This window comes from Canis lupus, chromosome 13 (genome assembly GCF_003254725.2).
Source record: "Canis lupus dingo isolate Sandy chromosome 13, ASM325472v2, whole genome shotgun sequence".
NCBI classification, from domain to species: domain Eukaryota; kingdom Metazoa; phylum Chordata; class Mammalia; order Carnivora; family Canidae; genus Canis; species Canis lupus.
In genome coordinates this window covers 48,020,504-48,036,476 of record NC_064255.1, presented here as the reverse complement: position 1 = coordinate 48,036,476, position 15,973 = coordinate 48,020,504, and the positions used below count along the sequence as shown (strand labels likewise).

At 38.5% G+C, this 15,973-nt stretch overlaps 1 long non-coding RNA gene across 1 annotated transcript in view; it reads left to right on the top strand.

Annotated features, from left to right (window-relative positions):
* The first annotated feature begins 1,297 nt into the window (after positions 1-1,297).
* Positions 1,298-15,973, top strand: part of LOC112652225 (uncharacterized) — a 122,321-nt gene continuing 107,645 nt past the window's right edge. Inside the window, exon 1 of the long non-coding RNA XR_003131297.3 lies at positions 1,298-1,807. This is a non-coding gene — a long non-coding RNA (uncharacterized LOC112652225). The remainder of the gene's footprint in view (positions 1,808-15,973) is intronic.

Here is a 15,973-nt window from a genome sequence, read left to right as displayed (position 1 = left end):
AACCCTGCGACTCGAAGACCTGCCACGAAGTCTGCGCTGCTGCGGTGCTGTCGGTGGAAAAGCGGAATCAACCCTGAACGCTTCACTTTACGGCGTTTAGTTTTTCTTTTTCTTTTTTAAAGATTTTATTTGTTTATGAGAGAGAGAGAGAGAGAGACGGGGCAGAGACCCAGGCAGAGGGAGAAGCAGGCTCCCTGCAGGGGGCCCGATGGGGGACTCGATCCCGGGACCCCAGGATCACACCCCGGGCTGAAGGCGGGTGCTAAACCGCTGAGCCACCCGGGGATCCCCCGACTCACAAACATTCTTTCTTTCTTTCTTTCTTTCTTCTTTCTTTCTTTCTTTCTTTCTTTCTTTCTTTCTTTCTTTCTTCTTTCTTTCTTTCTTTCTTTTCTTCTTTCTTTCTTTCTTTCTTTCTTTCTTTCTTTTCTTCTTTTCTTTCCTTTCCTTTCCTTTTCTTTCCTTTTCTTTCCTTTTCTTTCTTTTTTTTTAATTGGAGTTCAGTTTGCCAACATACAGCATACCACCCAGGGCTCATCCCGCCGAGTGTAGGGCGTTTAGTTAAATCCTGTTGCAACAACACGTCGTGGTATCAGTGCCCACGTTCACACGATAGTGATAAAGCCTAGGAACACGGAGCGCCCTTTAGGGTGATGGCTGAAACGGGAGGGTCAGTGCAAAAAAGCTGACTCTCGAATACACGGCTGGGAGTGCAAACAACCAATGCAGGTCTGGGTGTATGTTGATGAGGAAGGCGGGTCGTCCCCCAAATGAAGGGTTGTATTAGGATGTTGGGAATGTGTGTAATTTACACATCTAAAGTAGAAAATCAAGGCAATGGCAAAGGACCCAAAAGTGAAAGTGCTAAAGGTTGTATTTTTAAAAATGGCATTCCTTTCCTTAGACTTGCACTCCCTAGAGGCAGTTTTTTAACTCTACGTGATGACAGTGCTATTAAGTGACTCATCAATTTTAAACATTTAAAATTTTGACTTAGTTTAAGTCAGTAAAGTCAATTTAAGTATGGAGTTTTTCAGTTGCGGTAAATGAAAATTTAACCCTTTGAGGTAATTTTTAAAAAGCCGTTAAAATGTTAGGGATCCCTGGGTGGCTCAGCAGTTAAGTGCCTGCCTTCCACCCAGGGCGTGATCCTGGGGACCTGGGATCGAGTCCCACATCAGGCTCCCTGCATGGAGCCTGCTTCTCCCTCTGCCTGTGTCTCTGCCTCTCTCTCTCTCTCTCTGTGTGTCTCTCATGAATAAATAAAAATAAGATCTTAAAAAAAAAGATAATTAAAAAAACCCTTTAAAATGTCAATTCTAAAAAAGATTGTATGCCTCTTATAGGATAGACACCGTTTTGGACAGTGAGGACAGAGAGGTTTACAGGACAATGCCACTGCCTTTTTGGAGCTTACTTTGTTGAGATTGGGTGGCAGGTGAGGGGCGAGAGGGGGAAGAGGCAGCTGGCTTATTGCACTTACCCCCAATGAGATGTCTTACATGTGTGTTGAATAAACATCAGGGAACTGGGGTGGGTAGGTTAAACAACCAAAGGATTGTTACAGTTTTGCTTCTTTGTGCAAGAATGCCTAAGGCTTTACCAGTGCCCTGAGAGCTATGTGATAAAGGATGGTCAAATTGGCCTTCTAGCTGGGACAATGAGCTCTTGTCTGACCCAGAATCTCTTCCGTGGGAGTTACCCCTTCATTTCTCTTCATTGTTTTTAGGTTAACACCACAGAAATGCAGCTGGCCGTTCTAGAACCTCTTTCCAGACAAACTACTTGCAGGCATTAGGCTTCCTTGGTGAGAGAGATTCTCTTTTAATTATTTGACTTGGGAAAGTTTGCAAAACAAGATAGGTGTGTGTTTGTGTGTAATAAAATAGGAAAGATTGAGGCTAGAGGGCAAAGTATCTCTTTCTCTGTTTTTGGTTCAGATTTTAATCAGAGTGCACAGTTCATATTCAGGCAAGCCCCCTTGTAGAGGGCAGTGGCTAAATAGGAAGTCACAAGTCAAACCCTACTGAGAGCATTTGTATATGTTTAAATCCTTACTGGAGTGAATTATTTCAGACGTGGAAAACCAGGCTAAAGAGAGAGAGAGAGATCATCACCACTAAGTATAAGTCAATTTTTATCTATCTTCATTGAAATTACCAACAGTATATGATCAACAGATCTCTGGCTTTGCCTGCAGTAGATGACAGTGCCATTCTTCCAGATGTTCAGGGCAAAAACTTTCAACTCAACCTTGATTCCTCTCTCTCTCACTGCCTAACTATAATTGGTCAGCAACTCCTCTTGGTTGTGCCTTCGAAACATGAAACCCAAATTCAGTCAATTCAATGAAACCTTTGGAGTCAATGCTTTATGAAAGACCCTAACCAGCTTAGTAAGTAAGGAAAAGAGGAAATTTCTAAGAACTGTAAAGTAAGAAACAAGCTGTCATTATTTGAAGATTATAAGAAACTCCAATAAAATCTACAGACAAGATATTAGAACTAATGGGAGAATTCGGAAAGGTTGCTGGATACAAAGATCAATTTATAAATATTGATCATTTTATTTCCTAGCAAACACAGAAAATAATTGTTTTAGAGATATGATTTTAAATGGCATAAAATATTATGTGTTTAGGACTAAATCCCATAAAATATATGTAAGTCTTTTTCAAAGAAAATAAAATCATACTGGGATTAAAAAAGACGTATCTAAAATGAGAGCTATACTGAGATGACAGATTGGTTAGGATGACAGACAGTTCTTCCCAGACTGGTTTATAGAATAAATGTAATCCTGATCAAATTCCAACTTTTTGTGGAATTTAAAAACCTGATTCTAAAATTTATATGGAAGGAGTCCCTGGGTGGCTCAGTCAGTTGAGGATTAGACTCTTGACTTCAGCTCAGGTCATGATCTCAGGGTTGTGAGACTGAGCCCCACATTGGAATCCATGCTCAGTGGGGTGTCTGCTTGAGATTCTCTCCCTCTTCTTCTGCCGCTCTCCCTGTTTCCACTCTCTCTCTCTCTGAAATAAATAAATCTTTAAAAAAATAAAAATATAAAATTTATATGGAAGTAGGAAAGGCTGAAGATGGCCAAGGCACTCTTGAAGTTGAAGGAGATTGGAGGGTTTATTCTATGACACATCAAGGCTAACACAGAGCTGTAGTAATGATGTCAGTGTGGAATGAAAGTAGGGATAGACAATAGACAGTGGAGCATGGTGGAGAGCCCAGAAACAAATCCCCATATGTACAAACACTTGATGTATGATTGAGGTTGTGTGATACATCAGTGGGGAAAGGATGTACTTTGTAAGTGAGGCTAGGACAGATGAATAAATCTCTGGAGATAGACATGAGTGGTGACAGAAGAGAGAGAAAGAAATGGGATCCCTTCCTTACTCCATTAGTAAAAAAAATCAATTCCAGGTGGATTAGAGGCCTAGTGTGAAAGGCAAAAATAAATCTAGAAGATAATATAGGAGACTACTTTCTCCTTTATCTTCTAGAAGGTTATATAAGAAACCACTTGATTGGGGATCCCTGGGTGGCGCATTGGTTTAGCGCCTGCCTTTGGCCCAGGGCGCGATCCTGGAGACCCGGGATCGAATCCCACGTCAGGCTCCCGGTGCATGGAGCCTGCTTCTCCCTCTGCCTATGTCTCTGCCTCTCTCTCTCTGTGTGACTATCATAAATAAATAAATAAAAAAAATTAAAAAAAAAAAAAAAGAAAGAAACCACTTGATCTCCTGGTAGGGAAGTTCTCTCCGCCCCACCCCAAGATATAAAAAACAACTGGAAGAAAATATCAGTACATTCTGCAACATAAAAATTCAAATCTTATTTTCATCAAAAGACATCATAGAGTGAAATACAAGGCACAGAATGGGGAAAGGTATTTACTATACATAAAGCTAATATACAATTAAATAAAAAACATTTTAAAAATGAAAAAAGAAAAAAAGGACAGGCAAAGAATGGGCAAAAGACTTGAGCAGGACTTCCCCAAAGATATTCAGACTACCAAGAACATATAAAAATGTGACTGATCACATAGATAATCAGGGAATTGAAAATTAAATGGAATATAATATTACATCAGAATGGCTAAAATTAAAACAACTGAGATACTAGGTGTTAAAATTCTAGAGCAACTGGAATCATCAAAACATGCTGAGGCAGGAGAAATGGTTACAACCACCTTGGGAAACAGGTTGGCATTATCTAGTAAAGTTGAATGTATCATATTCTATGACTTAGCAATTCCACTCCTGGATGTATGTTAGAGCAAGGCACATGCATGTGCTCCAGGAGATATAGACAATAATATTCAAAGGACATTCATGATAGGTCAAAACTGGAAACAACCCAAATGTCTATAAACAATTGACTAGGTAAATACAGTGATCCATTTTCAGACAATCCAATATTCTAGAGAGATTGCAAGGAACCTAGTATAGCTCCATGCAATATGGATAAATCTTACAAACAGTGTTGGGTGAGACAAGACAAGGTGACAAATTACACACTGTATAATCCTACTTATATAAAGTTTAAAAACAGGAAAGAAAAGCAAAGAAATGACTATTATAAAAGGCAGGTCACTTTCAAGGGAGAAAAGTTTGTGTTTGGTAAGAGGTTTATGTGAGGGACTTCTGGGGTCCTGGTGGTGCTCTATTTATTGATCTGTGTGGTGGCTATAGAGATGTTTACTTTATAATTATTGTTATGCTCTATACTTGTGTTTCATGTGCTTTTATGTACTTTTTATTGCATTTTACAATAAAAAAATGTTAGAGAAGTACATTCATAATCTGACCATTTCTTACCGAGTCATTCCTACTACCCTGGTCCAAACCACTTTTCCCTCTCTACTGTATTATTGTAATAGCTTCCCAGCTAGTATCTGATTTCTATTCCTTGTCCCCTTTATAGTCTATTCTCCACACAGTAGCCAGAGTAATCTTGTTAAAAATGTAAGTGAATCATGTCACTCCTCTGCTCAAAACTCTACTGTCTGCCTTCTACCTGTTTACCTTAGATCCAGTTTCCTGGGCAATGGTTCTATCTTTTCACTCAGTTATCTTTCTTAACCAAAAAAATAACATAAAATTTTGGTCTAAACCTTTGATGCTTCTGCTGCTACAAGCGAATGCCAAACCACCTGAAAAAGATCGTCAGAGCAAAAAGAACTCACACTAAAGGTGGGTTCCTAAAAAGTATTGGACTCATGGAATCCATATCTATGAGTGACAAAAATCAGGAATACAGAGCTCTAAGAAGTTGAGATAACTAAATCACAATCTGAGAGGTATAAAACTAATATGTTCAAAATGTTCCAAGACACAATAGAAGGAGTCAAAACCCTAGAAATAATGCACTGTTGGAGAAGACCAGGCAAGTTTTATAGGCACAAATATAAGTTCTAGAAAAGGCAAAAGTGCATGGGGTGCCTGGCACCTGGGTGGAGCAGTTGGTAAGCTTCTGACTCTTGGTTTCAGCTCAGGTCATGGTCTCATGATCCTGGGATTGAGCCCCGAGTTGGGCTCCGTGCTCAGCATGGAGTCTGCTTGGGAATCTCTCCCTTCTCCCTCTATCCCTCCTCCACTCTGTCCCTCTCCCTCTATCCCTCCTCTGCCTCTCTAAAATAAATACATAAATCTTAAAAAAAAAAAGGCAAAAAGTGATTGGAAAGCCCATTAGAGAGCTGAAAAGAGACTGGGAAACTATTTCTGTGGTAGATATTCAGAAAACAGTGAAATTCATAGAGATTGAAAATGAAAGAAGGAAAGAAACAAGGAGGGAGAAGGAAGTGAGCCAACCAATAACCAAGAGGAGGCCAGAAGAGAGAAAATGCAGAACACACAAAGTTTGAAAAGGTAGCAGTTGAAAAATTTTCCAATTTAATTAAAATTGTGACTCTTCATATCTAAGGAACATAATGAAACTTAGGCAGAAAAAATAAAGATATCTAGACACAGAAGCAAAAATTTATTTTTATTTTTTTAAAAGATTTTATCTACTTATCCATGAGAGACACAGGCAGAGGGAGAAGCAGGCTCCCTGCAGGGAGCCCAATGTGGACTCCATCCCAGGATCCTGGGGTCATGCCCTGAGCCGAAGGCAGATGCTCAACCACTGAGCCACCCAGATACCCCCAGAAGCAAAAATTTAAGTCAGACAAAACACACACACAAAATCTTAAAGGCAGCCAGAGAAGAAAAACAAATTACCTAGAGGAGTGATAATTAGACCAACAACAGTAATAATATGATCCAGAAATCAGTGGAATCCCATTTCAAAATATTAAAGCAAAGTAACTGTCAATTAGAATCTATGCACAAGAAACTACCATTCAAGGATAATAGAATTTTTGAAAATTGAAGTAACGTAATTCATTACTCATAGGGTCCTACTGAAAAAAGTACATGAGCACGTCCTTTGGAAAGAAGGCAATCAGGATCCCTGGGTGGCGCAGCAGTTTGGTGCCTGCCTTTGGCCCAGGGTGCAATCCTGGAGACCCGGGATCGAATCCCACGTCGGGCTCCTGGTGCATGGAGCCTGCTTCTCCCTCTGCCTATGTCTCTGCCTCTCTCTCTCTCTCTCTGTGACTATCATAAATAAATAAATAAGTAAGTAAGTAAATAAATAAATAAATAAATAAATAAATAAATGAAGGAAATCAAACCCAGAAGAAAAGAGTGAGATGTGGTGGACAATGATAAACGATGTAATTAGCAGGTGAGGTGTTTACTTAGGTAACTGAGTAGGCACTTATTTCATAAAATGATGTTATTGACAAACTTGTATAAAAAATAAAGTTGGAATAAAATAATAGAGAATGGTTAAGATGGGATGAAGTGGTAAATTTCTTTTAAGGTCTTTGTGTTTGGGAAGATAAGAACTATCATGTTAGATGTCAAGCCTCAAGTTAATATTAAAAAAAATGTAAGGTCGGGACGCCTGCGTGGCTGCCTTCAGCTCAGGGTGTGATCCCAGAGTCCCGGGATCAAGTCCTGCATCGGTCTCCCCATAGGGAGCTTGCTTCTCCCTCTGCCTATGTCTCTGCCTCTCTCTCTCATGAATAAATAAAATCATAAAAAAATAAAAATAAAAACATAAGGTCCACCAATACAATATAAGTAGGATTCAAACTGTATGTAGTGGGGAAAGGGACAAAGGGAAGTATACAAATGGCCAATACGCATAGCAGAAGACCTCAACGTCGTTATCTATCAGCAAAAATCCAAACCCAAACCTCAGTGAGATGCACTTCACACCCAGTGGTACAACTACAATCAGATAATAACAAGTGTGGAGAAATTAGAACCCTCACACACTACTAGGGGGAATGGGAAATGGTGCACATTGAAAAACAGTCTGGGAATTCCTCAAAAAAGTGAAACATGGAGGTACCACGTGGTCTAGCAATTGTACTGCTAGGCGTAGAATCACAAGAATTAAAAACGTATGCCCACAAGGAAGCTTGTACGTGAATGTTTACAGCAGCATTCTTAAGAATAGCCAAAGATGGAAAAAATAGAAATATCTGTCAGTGGATGAATGCATAAGCAAAAGGTGGTATATCCATACAATGGAATTATATTTGGCCATAAAAATGAATGAAGGGCCAATATGTGCTGTGACGACTCGGGTGAACCTTGAGAACAGTATGGTCAGTGGAAGGAAACAAAAGACACAGAACAATGCATTGAGATTTGAGGGGTGAGTATAATTTATCACCACCTCCCCCTCTCCTCGCCCTCAAACAGCAGTCTTGGTGAGAGGTGAGAGCCCAGAGTCTGCTGAGCCTCTCAGTCTCAATTCCCTTTCCCAAGTTCATTAAGCAGGTAAACCATTTTTTCTCCCATGGGAAGAAGTGAGTGATGAGGACTGGAGAAATGTAGCCAGTATGGTCCCCCCCTTACTTTTTCTTCCTTTATCTTGGTAACCCCTCTAAACATTGCGTGGTACATTCATCTGTTCACTCATACACCAACTATTGAGCACCAACTATGGGCACAGTGCATAGTGGGGATTAGAAATACTGGGCTATAGCCTCGGGGAGCGGGCATTTATGGTCGGGTGGGTGGGGTGGGGGGGACACAACATGAAACATCTGAGCAGCTGGACAACAATCAGATCAGCCCCTTTGAGGGTTGGATATCCCAAGGCTCAGTCCTGAAACTCTTCTCAGTTCCATTTCCACTCACTTCTCCAGTGATCTCGTGCTTCAGGGACTGAAATAATTCCAAGGCCTCAACCTTCCCCTTGAATCATTCTAGTCTACCTAATTTTAAAAATGAATATTTAAAAGTCATCTTAAATTCATCTCTAAAAGCAATTTCTGATCTTCCCTCTCTCCCTTCTTTTCCTCACAAAAAATCTACTCATGTCTCAGTTTTCCCAGGAGCTGGTTATCTCCATTCCTCAAAAATCTTGGCCTTATCTTGTCATCTCATACACCACATCTAATCCACCTGAAAATCCTGCTAGGTTAACCTTCAAACTATGTCTAGAATTTGATACCATTTCAGTATCTCCAGGACTATCATTCTTGTTCATGTCCCCGTCACTTCCTGCCTGGATTGTTAAAATAATCTTCTAACTCCCATTTCTGCCTTAGTCCCTAAGGTCTATTTCCCTCACAGAAGCTGAAGTGATTTCTTCTCAAGGCTAAGTCAGATCATGTTTCGCATCTGCTAAACTCTCTAGTGGCTTTCCTTGTACTTAGAGGAACATCAAAAATCCTTACAAGGGCCTACTCAGTCCTCCCTGATCTGGCCCCTGCTACCTCTCTGACTTCATCTCCTACTCCTCTTGCCATGTCCCTCTACCCCACACTCCCTTCACACTGGCCTCTGTGTTGCTCCTCAAACTGCTAAGCATGCTCCTGCCTTATGGCCTTTGTATTTTTGTTCCATTTGACCAAGCAGCTCTCCCCCAGTTAACTGCATGACTACTTCCAGTGATTCTTTTGGCTCCCACTCAAAATTAAGACACCACCCTATATAAAATAGTACCTTCCTCCTTTGCACTCCCTCTCCCCATATCTCCACAATATTTGTTACAATCTGACATTCCATGTATCCCATCATTTATGTGTTTATTGTCTGTCCTTAGCCACCAAAATAAATGCATGGAGGGGGGCAGCAATTGTTTTACTCCCTATTTTTATAGTGCCCATGTCACTGCCTGCCATATAGGTACTCAATGTATATTGTTGAATGATTGAATAGTGAATCATTCCATATCTATTCAAGACATCAGTACAAGAAATGAAAGGCAGTGCATACTTGAGTGCCACATTAGTGGTATTGAAATTAATATTTTTGCATATCATTTTCATTATTATTACATTCCAATAATTATATGCAACCAGCCATCTGTTCACTATTACATACAATAAGCAGGGTTGATGTCCTATTATTTTATTTAGGTTAATAACAAAACCTGACATGAGTAATGGATAAAACATGAGGAAATGGGACAATTGAAAGGAAGAGAGTGGGAGTTAAACTTTCCTTCCTATATGACTTACATCATTAAAAAAAATTCATTTTGTTACTGTGCTTCCTATTCCACTCAGTATATTCAATTCAAATGACACAGAAATTCATTTCCTAAGTTCAATCTACATTTTCCAGTTGGCATACAAAAGAATAATGGCTTATGAGAGAAAGCATTTGGGTCATATGCATAGAGCACTGGAAATTGATTAGGTTTGATTCATCTTAGTAAAAACCTTCACAAAAATAAGTGGAAAATATTTTAACCACATCTACTCCTTGGAATTCTTTGCTAATATTATTTTACCTGGAACCTCCTCTTTCTATGCAATGAATTACGTTCTCACCACCAAAAACTAGTATCTATTTGTGTTTCTTTTAACAATGTGTTTAATTGCAAAGCAATTTTGACATAAAGGCACTACTAACTTTATTTTTTATTTTTCTTATTGAAATTCTATTTGCCAACATACAGTATAACACTCAGCGCTCATCCCATCAAGAAAGTGATACTTTTTAAAGCATTTTCCTGAATTTCTGTATAGTGTTACCAGCTAATGTAAAGAAGGGAACATTTCCTTAAGTATAGAACCTGATCAACAGAAACTAATCTGTTCTTTCAACACATATTATTCAAAGTCCTTCTGTGTGCTAAATATACTGTGAAGAGCTGGACATTCAGAGAATGAGTAAGACTGTCCTGCGAGGAGCTGGGTTATAAACTGAAACTCCTTCTTCTACCTTCCTTCTTATCCTAAAGGGATCTGTCTCCTTTACACAGTTCTTGGCCATTTGCAAGGATGTAACCTTGCAGTGGGCAGTATACACTAGTGACTCAGTAAAAGCCGGGAAGGAAAGCTCACATGTAGACCTGGCCTGACTCCTAGCAAGATAAACATAAAACCTCAACTAATGGTCTTTCCTCAATTCCTGTTCTTTGAACATCACATGTGTCTTTCAACAGAAAATTACTAGGCGTGCTGAAAGACAAGAAAAAACAGTGTGAAGAGACAAAGCAAGCATTACAACAAGATTCAGATATGGCAGAGATTTTGGAAATTAAATTCCCAAAGATCAGGAATTTAAAATAACTATGTTTTATGGTCTCTAATGAAAAGAAAGTGGGCAACATGCAAGACCAGATGGGTAAGTGAAGCAGGGAGATGGACAATTCAAAAGAAATGCTGTAAGACAAACAAAAAACCAGTGTAACAGAAATGAATACGTCTAAACAGCTGATCACTAAAATGGACGTGGCTAAGGAGAGAATCAGTGAGTTTGAGTATATTTCAATAGAAACTTCCTAGACTGAAATACAAACAAAAATGAGAATGGAAAAGTTGAGCAGAATATCAAAGAACTGTGGGGGCAATCACTAATAAGGTGATCTATGCTTAACGGGAATATCAGAGGGAGCAGGAGGAGAAACGAGCAGCAAAAATATCTAATAATAATGGCTGAGAATTTTCAAAATTAACAACAGATCCCAAACCACAGATTCAGAAAGCTCAGAGAATACCAGCAAGATAAGTACCAAAAAATCTACACCTAACCATATTGGATTAATGTTGCAGAAAACGAAAGAGAGAAAAAAGTCTTAAAAACCTATGGAGGAACAAGGATAGGAGTTACGCTATTTTTCTAAAAACTGAATGCAATCAAGCTGTCTCTCAGTAGGTGAGTGAATGAACAAACCATGATACATCCATACAATTGCATATAGATTAGTAATAAAAAGAAACATGTTATCGAGCCTCCCAAAGACATGGGTGGATCAGAAATGAATATTGCGAAGTGGAAGCCTATCTACTGAGAAGGCTACAGACTCTATGATTTTAACCATATTACATTATTCTGGAAAAGACAACTGTAAAGTGTAAAAAAAAAAAAAGTGGTTGCCAGGGGCTTGGCAGGTGAGTAGGTAGGGATGAATAGGTGATGCACAGGGAATTTTTAGGGTGATGACACCACTCGTATCATGCTGTCATAGTGGATATATGACATGCATTTGACACAATCCATAGAACTGTACAGTGCAAAGAGTGAATACTGATGTAAACTTTGGATTTAGCTAATATAAAATTTGAAAAGAAAAAAATTGTTCTTAGTGACTCAGTGATTGGAATGCACATTATTGATTCCAGACTCCGGCCTTTTTTTTTCCGTGGTGATAGGATGTTAATTGTAGGAATGATTTAGGTACAGGTTTTGAATGTTCTTGTGTAGTGACTTATGGTGACTTTCTTGTACAAGTGCTCAAGAATACCTTAGAATTCTGTTATAAATATCCCTGAAGACACCATAAAGTCTCATATATTTACAATGATACTTTGTTTTCTGCTAGTGAAGTAGCAATCTGTTTTATCTTTACTCTGAGAGGGAAAGGTCTGCAGGAAGATACCATGTTGGGTGCGATCATTGGCAGTTTCAAGACCACCAGGGAATCAGGTCTTGGGGCAGCCAACTGAATAACCATGAACAAGCCACATTACCACTTTGGGTCTCAGTTTGCTCATTTGTAAAGCAAAGGGGCTGGATTGTATCAAAAAGTCTCAAATTTAATATATAGGAATCACCTGGGGATTTTGCTAAAATGTAGATTCCTACTCAGTAGGTGGGGGATAGGGGTCTGAAAACCTGCATTTCTAGCAAGCTCTCCCGTAATGAACACCCGTGCTGCTGATCCTTGGCCCACATTCTGAGCGGTGAAGGTGAGATCACCTTGTCTGATGGAAAGATAATGTGAACTACGTGTATAATTTTAAATGTCTAGAAGCTACATTAAAAAGGTAAAAACAAGTAGGTAAAATTAATTGTGGTAACATTTTAACTTGATATAATAAAAAATATTGTACCATCATCAATGTAAAATTATGAATGAGATACTTAATATTTTTTCCGCATTAATTCTTTGAAATCTGGTGTGTGCACATCTCAATTTGAACTAGCATATTTCAAGTGCTCAATAGCCAGATGCCTGCTACCATGTAGGGACCACACAGGGCTAGACCATCTCTGTTGCCCATTTCCCCGCATTTTCCCAAAATTCAGGTCTACTTTCTAAGTCAAATAGACTCCTTCCTCCAGGTGGCGCTGATGTTCTTTGTTTCGTCCTTGAAAACGTGTTTTTGCTTGCGTGAGAGCGCTACAGAGGCCACTTAACGTTATTTACTCGTTTAGTTCCTTCTCTTCATTCATTCCATAATTTATGTTTCCAGGGCATATTAATGTAAGCGTATTATATTCTCTGTAACGTTGTCCAATAACTAAAGCCTACAAAGTTATTGTTAATTATGCCAAAGTAAATTATAGGAGAAATACATAAAATCACTGTTTTCCACTCTTAGGAGGATGAGCTATAGAGGATTGATGTCTGATTATATAATATATTAAGACATGATATGGTGGTGACCAACTATTTAATAGAGCACAAGTGAAAATAGGAGAATTACTGACTTTAAATAATTGATGATTTAAATAGTAACTTTGTGACATGGTTGTTTTACCAAGAGGAGGAAAATATTTCTCCTTCAGTTTTATCTAATACTGGATGACTGGTACTTTCCATTGGTGATTTACGTGTTGAGTTTTCTGAAAGGGAAATGATAAATACAAAGGTTACTTTTCCATTTCAACTCTGTAATTTTGTCTATGCTTCAGCCATACTATATTTGAGACTTTACATTTTCTGGAAGAATAATTTTATTTATTTTTTAAAAAGATTTTATTTATTTATTCATGAGAGACACACAGAGAGAGGCAGAGACACAGGCAGAGAGAGAAGCAGGATCTCTGTGGGGAGCCCGATGCAGGACCAGATCCCAGGTCCCTGGGATCATGCCCTGGGCCAAAGGCAGATGCTCAACCACTGAGCCACGCAGGAGTCCCTGGAAGAATATTTTAATACTCAGGCTTAGTTTTAAGAAGATATGACCAATCTTCAATTTTTTTTTGAAAGATTTATTTCTTTTGAGCATGTCTCTAATGATAACAAAAATATGTCAGATATGGTGAACAAGGGATTTAAATGTGTTAACTTGGGTGGCTCAGCAGTTGAGCATCTACCTTTGGCTCAGGTTGTGATCCCGGGGTCCTGGAATCGAGTCCCCATTGGGCTTCCCTCAGGGAGCCTGTTACTCCCTCTGCCTATGTCTCTGCCTCGCTCTGTGTCTCTCATGAATAAATAAATAAAATCTTAAAAAAAAAACCCAAACAGATGTGTTAACTCAAAAAAAAAAATGTGTTAACTCATCTTCACAGTAAACCAGTAAGATAGATACTTTCATTATCCCCACATTTCAAGAGAGGAAATGGGTGCTCTGGGGATTCAACTCTTGGTTTTGGCTCATGTCATGATCTCATGGGTTGTGAGATGAAGCCCCACATTGGGCTCCATGCTCAGCAGAGTCTGCTTGAGATTCTCTACCACCTCACTGGTCTCCCTAAAATAAATCCTAAAAAAAAATTTAAAGAGGTAAAGCATGAATTCAAATCTAGTCTGTTGAACCCTAAAGTTCATTTCCATAACTACTACACTACATTTAAGAAGCTCTTTCCCTCTGTCTCTGAATTTGCTGACCAGTTGACAAGATAGTCAATAAAAACAATAGTCTACAATATCCAAGATGGGGAAAGGGGTTGCATTTTATAATGATAAAAGCTAAAATATTTAAAATAAGATCAGAGAGTCAAAATTTCAGGTACTTTGGTCTTAGTGCTCATGAGTCTCTAGTGACAACCCAGGCCAAGTCATTGAAACTCTTATTTCTACATCTACAAGATGCGAACTGACATTTCTCCAAGGAAGATATATAAATGGCCAAATGACACATGAAAAAAATGCTCAATGTCATTCAGCATCAGGAAAATACAAATTAAAAACCACAACAAGATACCACATCACGCCAGTAAAAATGGCTAAAATTAATAAGTCAGGAATGTTGACAAGGATGTGGAGAAAGGGGAACCCTGTTAACACTTTGCTGGGAATGCAGACTGGTGCAGCCACTCTGGAAAACAGTATGGAGATTCCTCAAAAAGTTGACAAGTTAAAAATAGAGCTATCCTATGACGTAGCAATTGCACTACTAGGTATTTACTCTAAAGATATAAATGTAATGATCCAAAGGGGCATTTGCACTCCAACTTTTACAGCAGCAAAGTCCACTACAGCCAAATTATGGAAGGAGCCCAGGTGTCCATTGACAGATGAATGGACAGAGAAGAGGTGGTATATACACACACTGGAATACTACTCAACCATCAAAAAGAATTAAATCTTGCCATTTGCAATGACATGGATGGAACTAGAGGGTATTATGCTAAGTCAAATAAGTCAGTCAGAGGAAGACAAATAGATTATTTCAGTCATATGTGGAATTTGAGAAACAAAACAGATGAACATAGGGAAAGGGAAATAAATCAGGAAAGGAAAAATAAATCAGAGAGGGAGACAAGCTATAAGAGACTCTTAACTCTAGGAGACAAACTGAGGGTCACTAGAGGGGAGGGGGTGGGGGAATGGGGTAACTAGGTGATGGGCATTAAGGAGGGCAAGTGATGTAATGAGCCCTGGGTGTTATATTCAAATGATGAATCACTAAACTCTACCTGCAAAATATACTATATGCTAATTAATTAATTTTATTTTAATATAGTACATATTAAAATATACAATAAAATATATTGCTAATATAGTATACAAAATATACTATATGCTAATTAATTTATTTTATTATTTTATTTTATTATTTTTTTTAATTAATTGATTTTAAATAAAAAAAAGAATGAATAGGAAAGGTTGAATTCACAATATGATTTCTGACAACTCACATCATAATATAAATTCCTTCCACATGATATTGTAAAAATTTATTCATTATATTCTATTATGCATGGATTTCCCAGCAGTTTTTATATGATCTCTTTTTGATACATATAATACAAAATGGTGTGTGTGTGTCTGTGTGTGTGTGTGTGTGTGTGAAAGAATTCAGCTCAAATCCTCAATATCAATTTCCTCACCTGAAAATCAGGTTGGTACATTTTTTTTTCCTGAGGATACATCATAAGACTTAAGTGAGATGATATATGCAAAGTCCTAGCATAACTTAATACTCAATAATGCTAATTTTGTAGAATAAGAGAATTATCAATAAGCTACATCCATGCCTGCTTACTTTGCTTTTTAAGGGAACCTGATATCCGGTGACAAATGGAACACAGAAGTGAGGCTACTCCTCAGACAAAGAAAGTCTACTCCCCCCAATTCCCCCAATTCTCCATCTTTTGATGGAATTGGGCCAAGTTCATCTAACTTATGCAGCAAACTGCTTTAGTTCTTTACTTTGCTTTGGCAGGAAAAACCAGTCTGTTAAGTAATCTTGTTGAAGGGCTTATGAAGACATTATGGTACTTGGCTTCCTATCTTATCCTAGTCGCCTGGATGAAAAATCT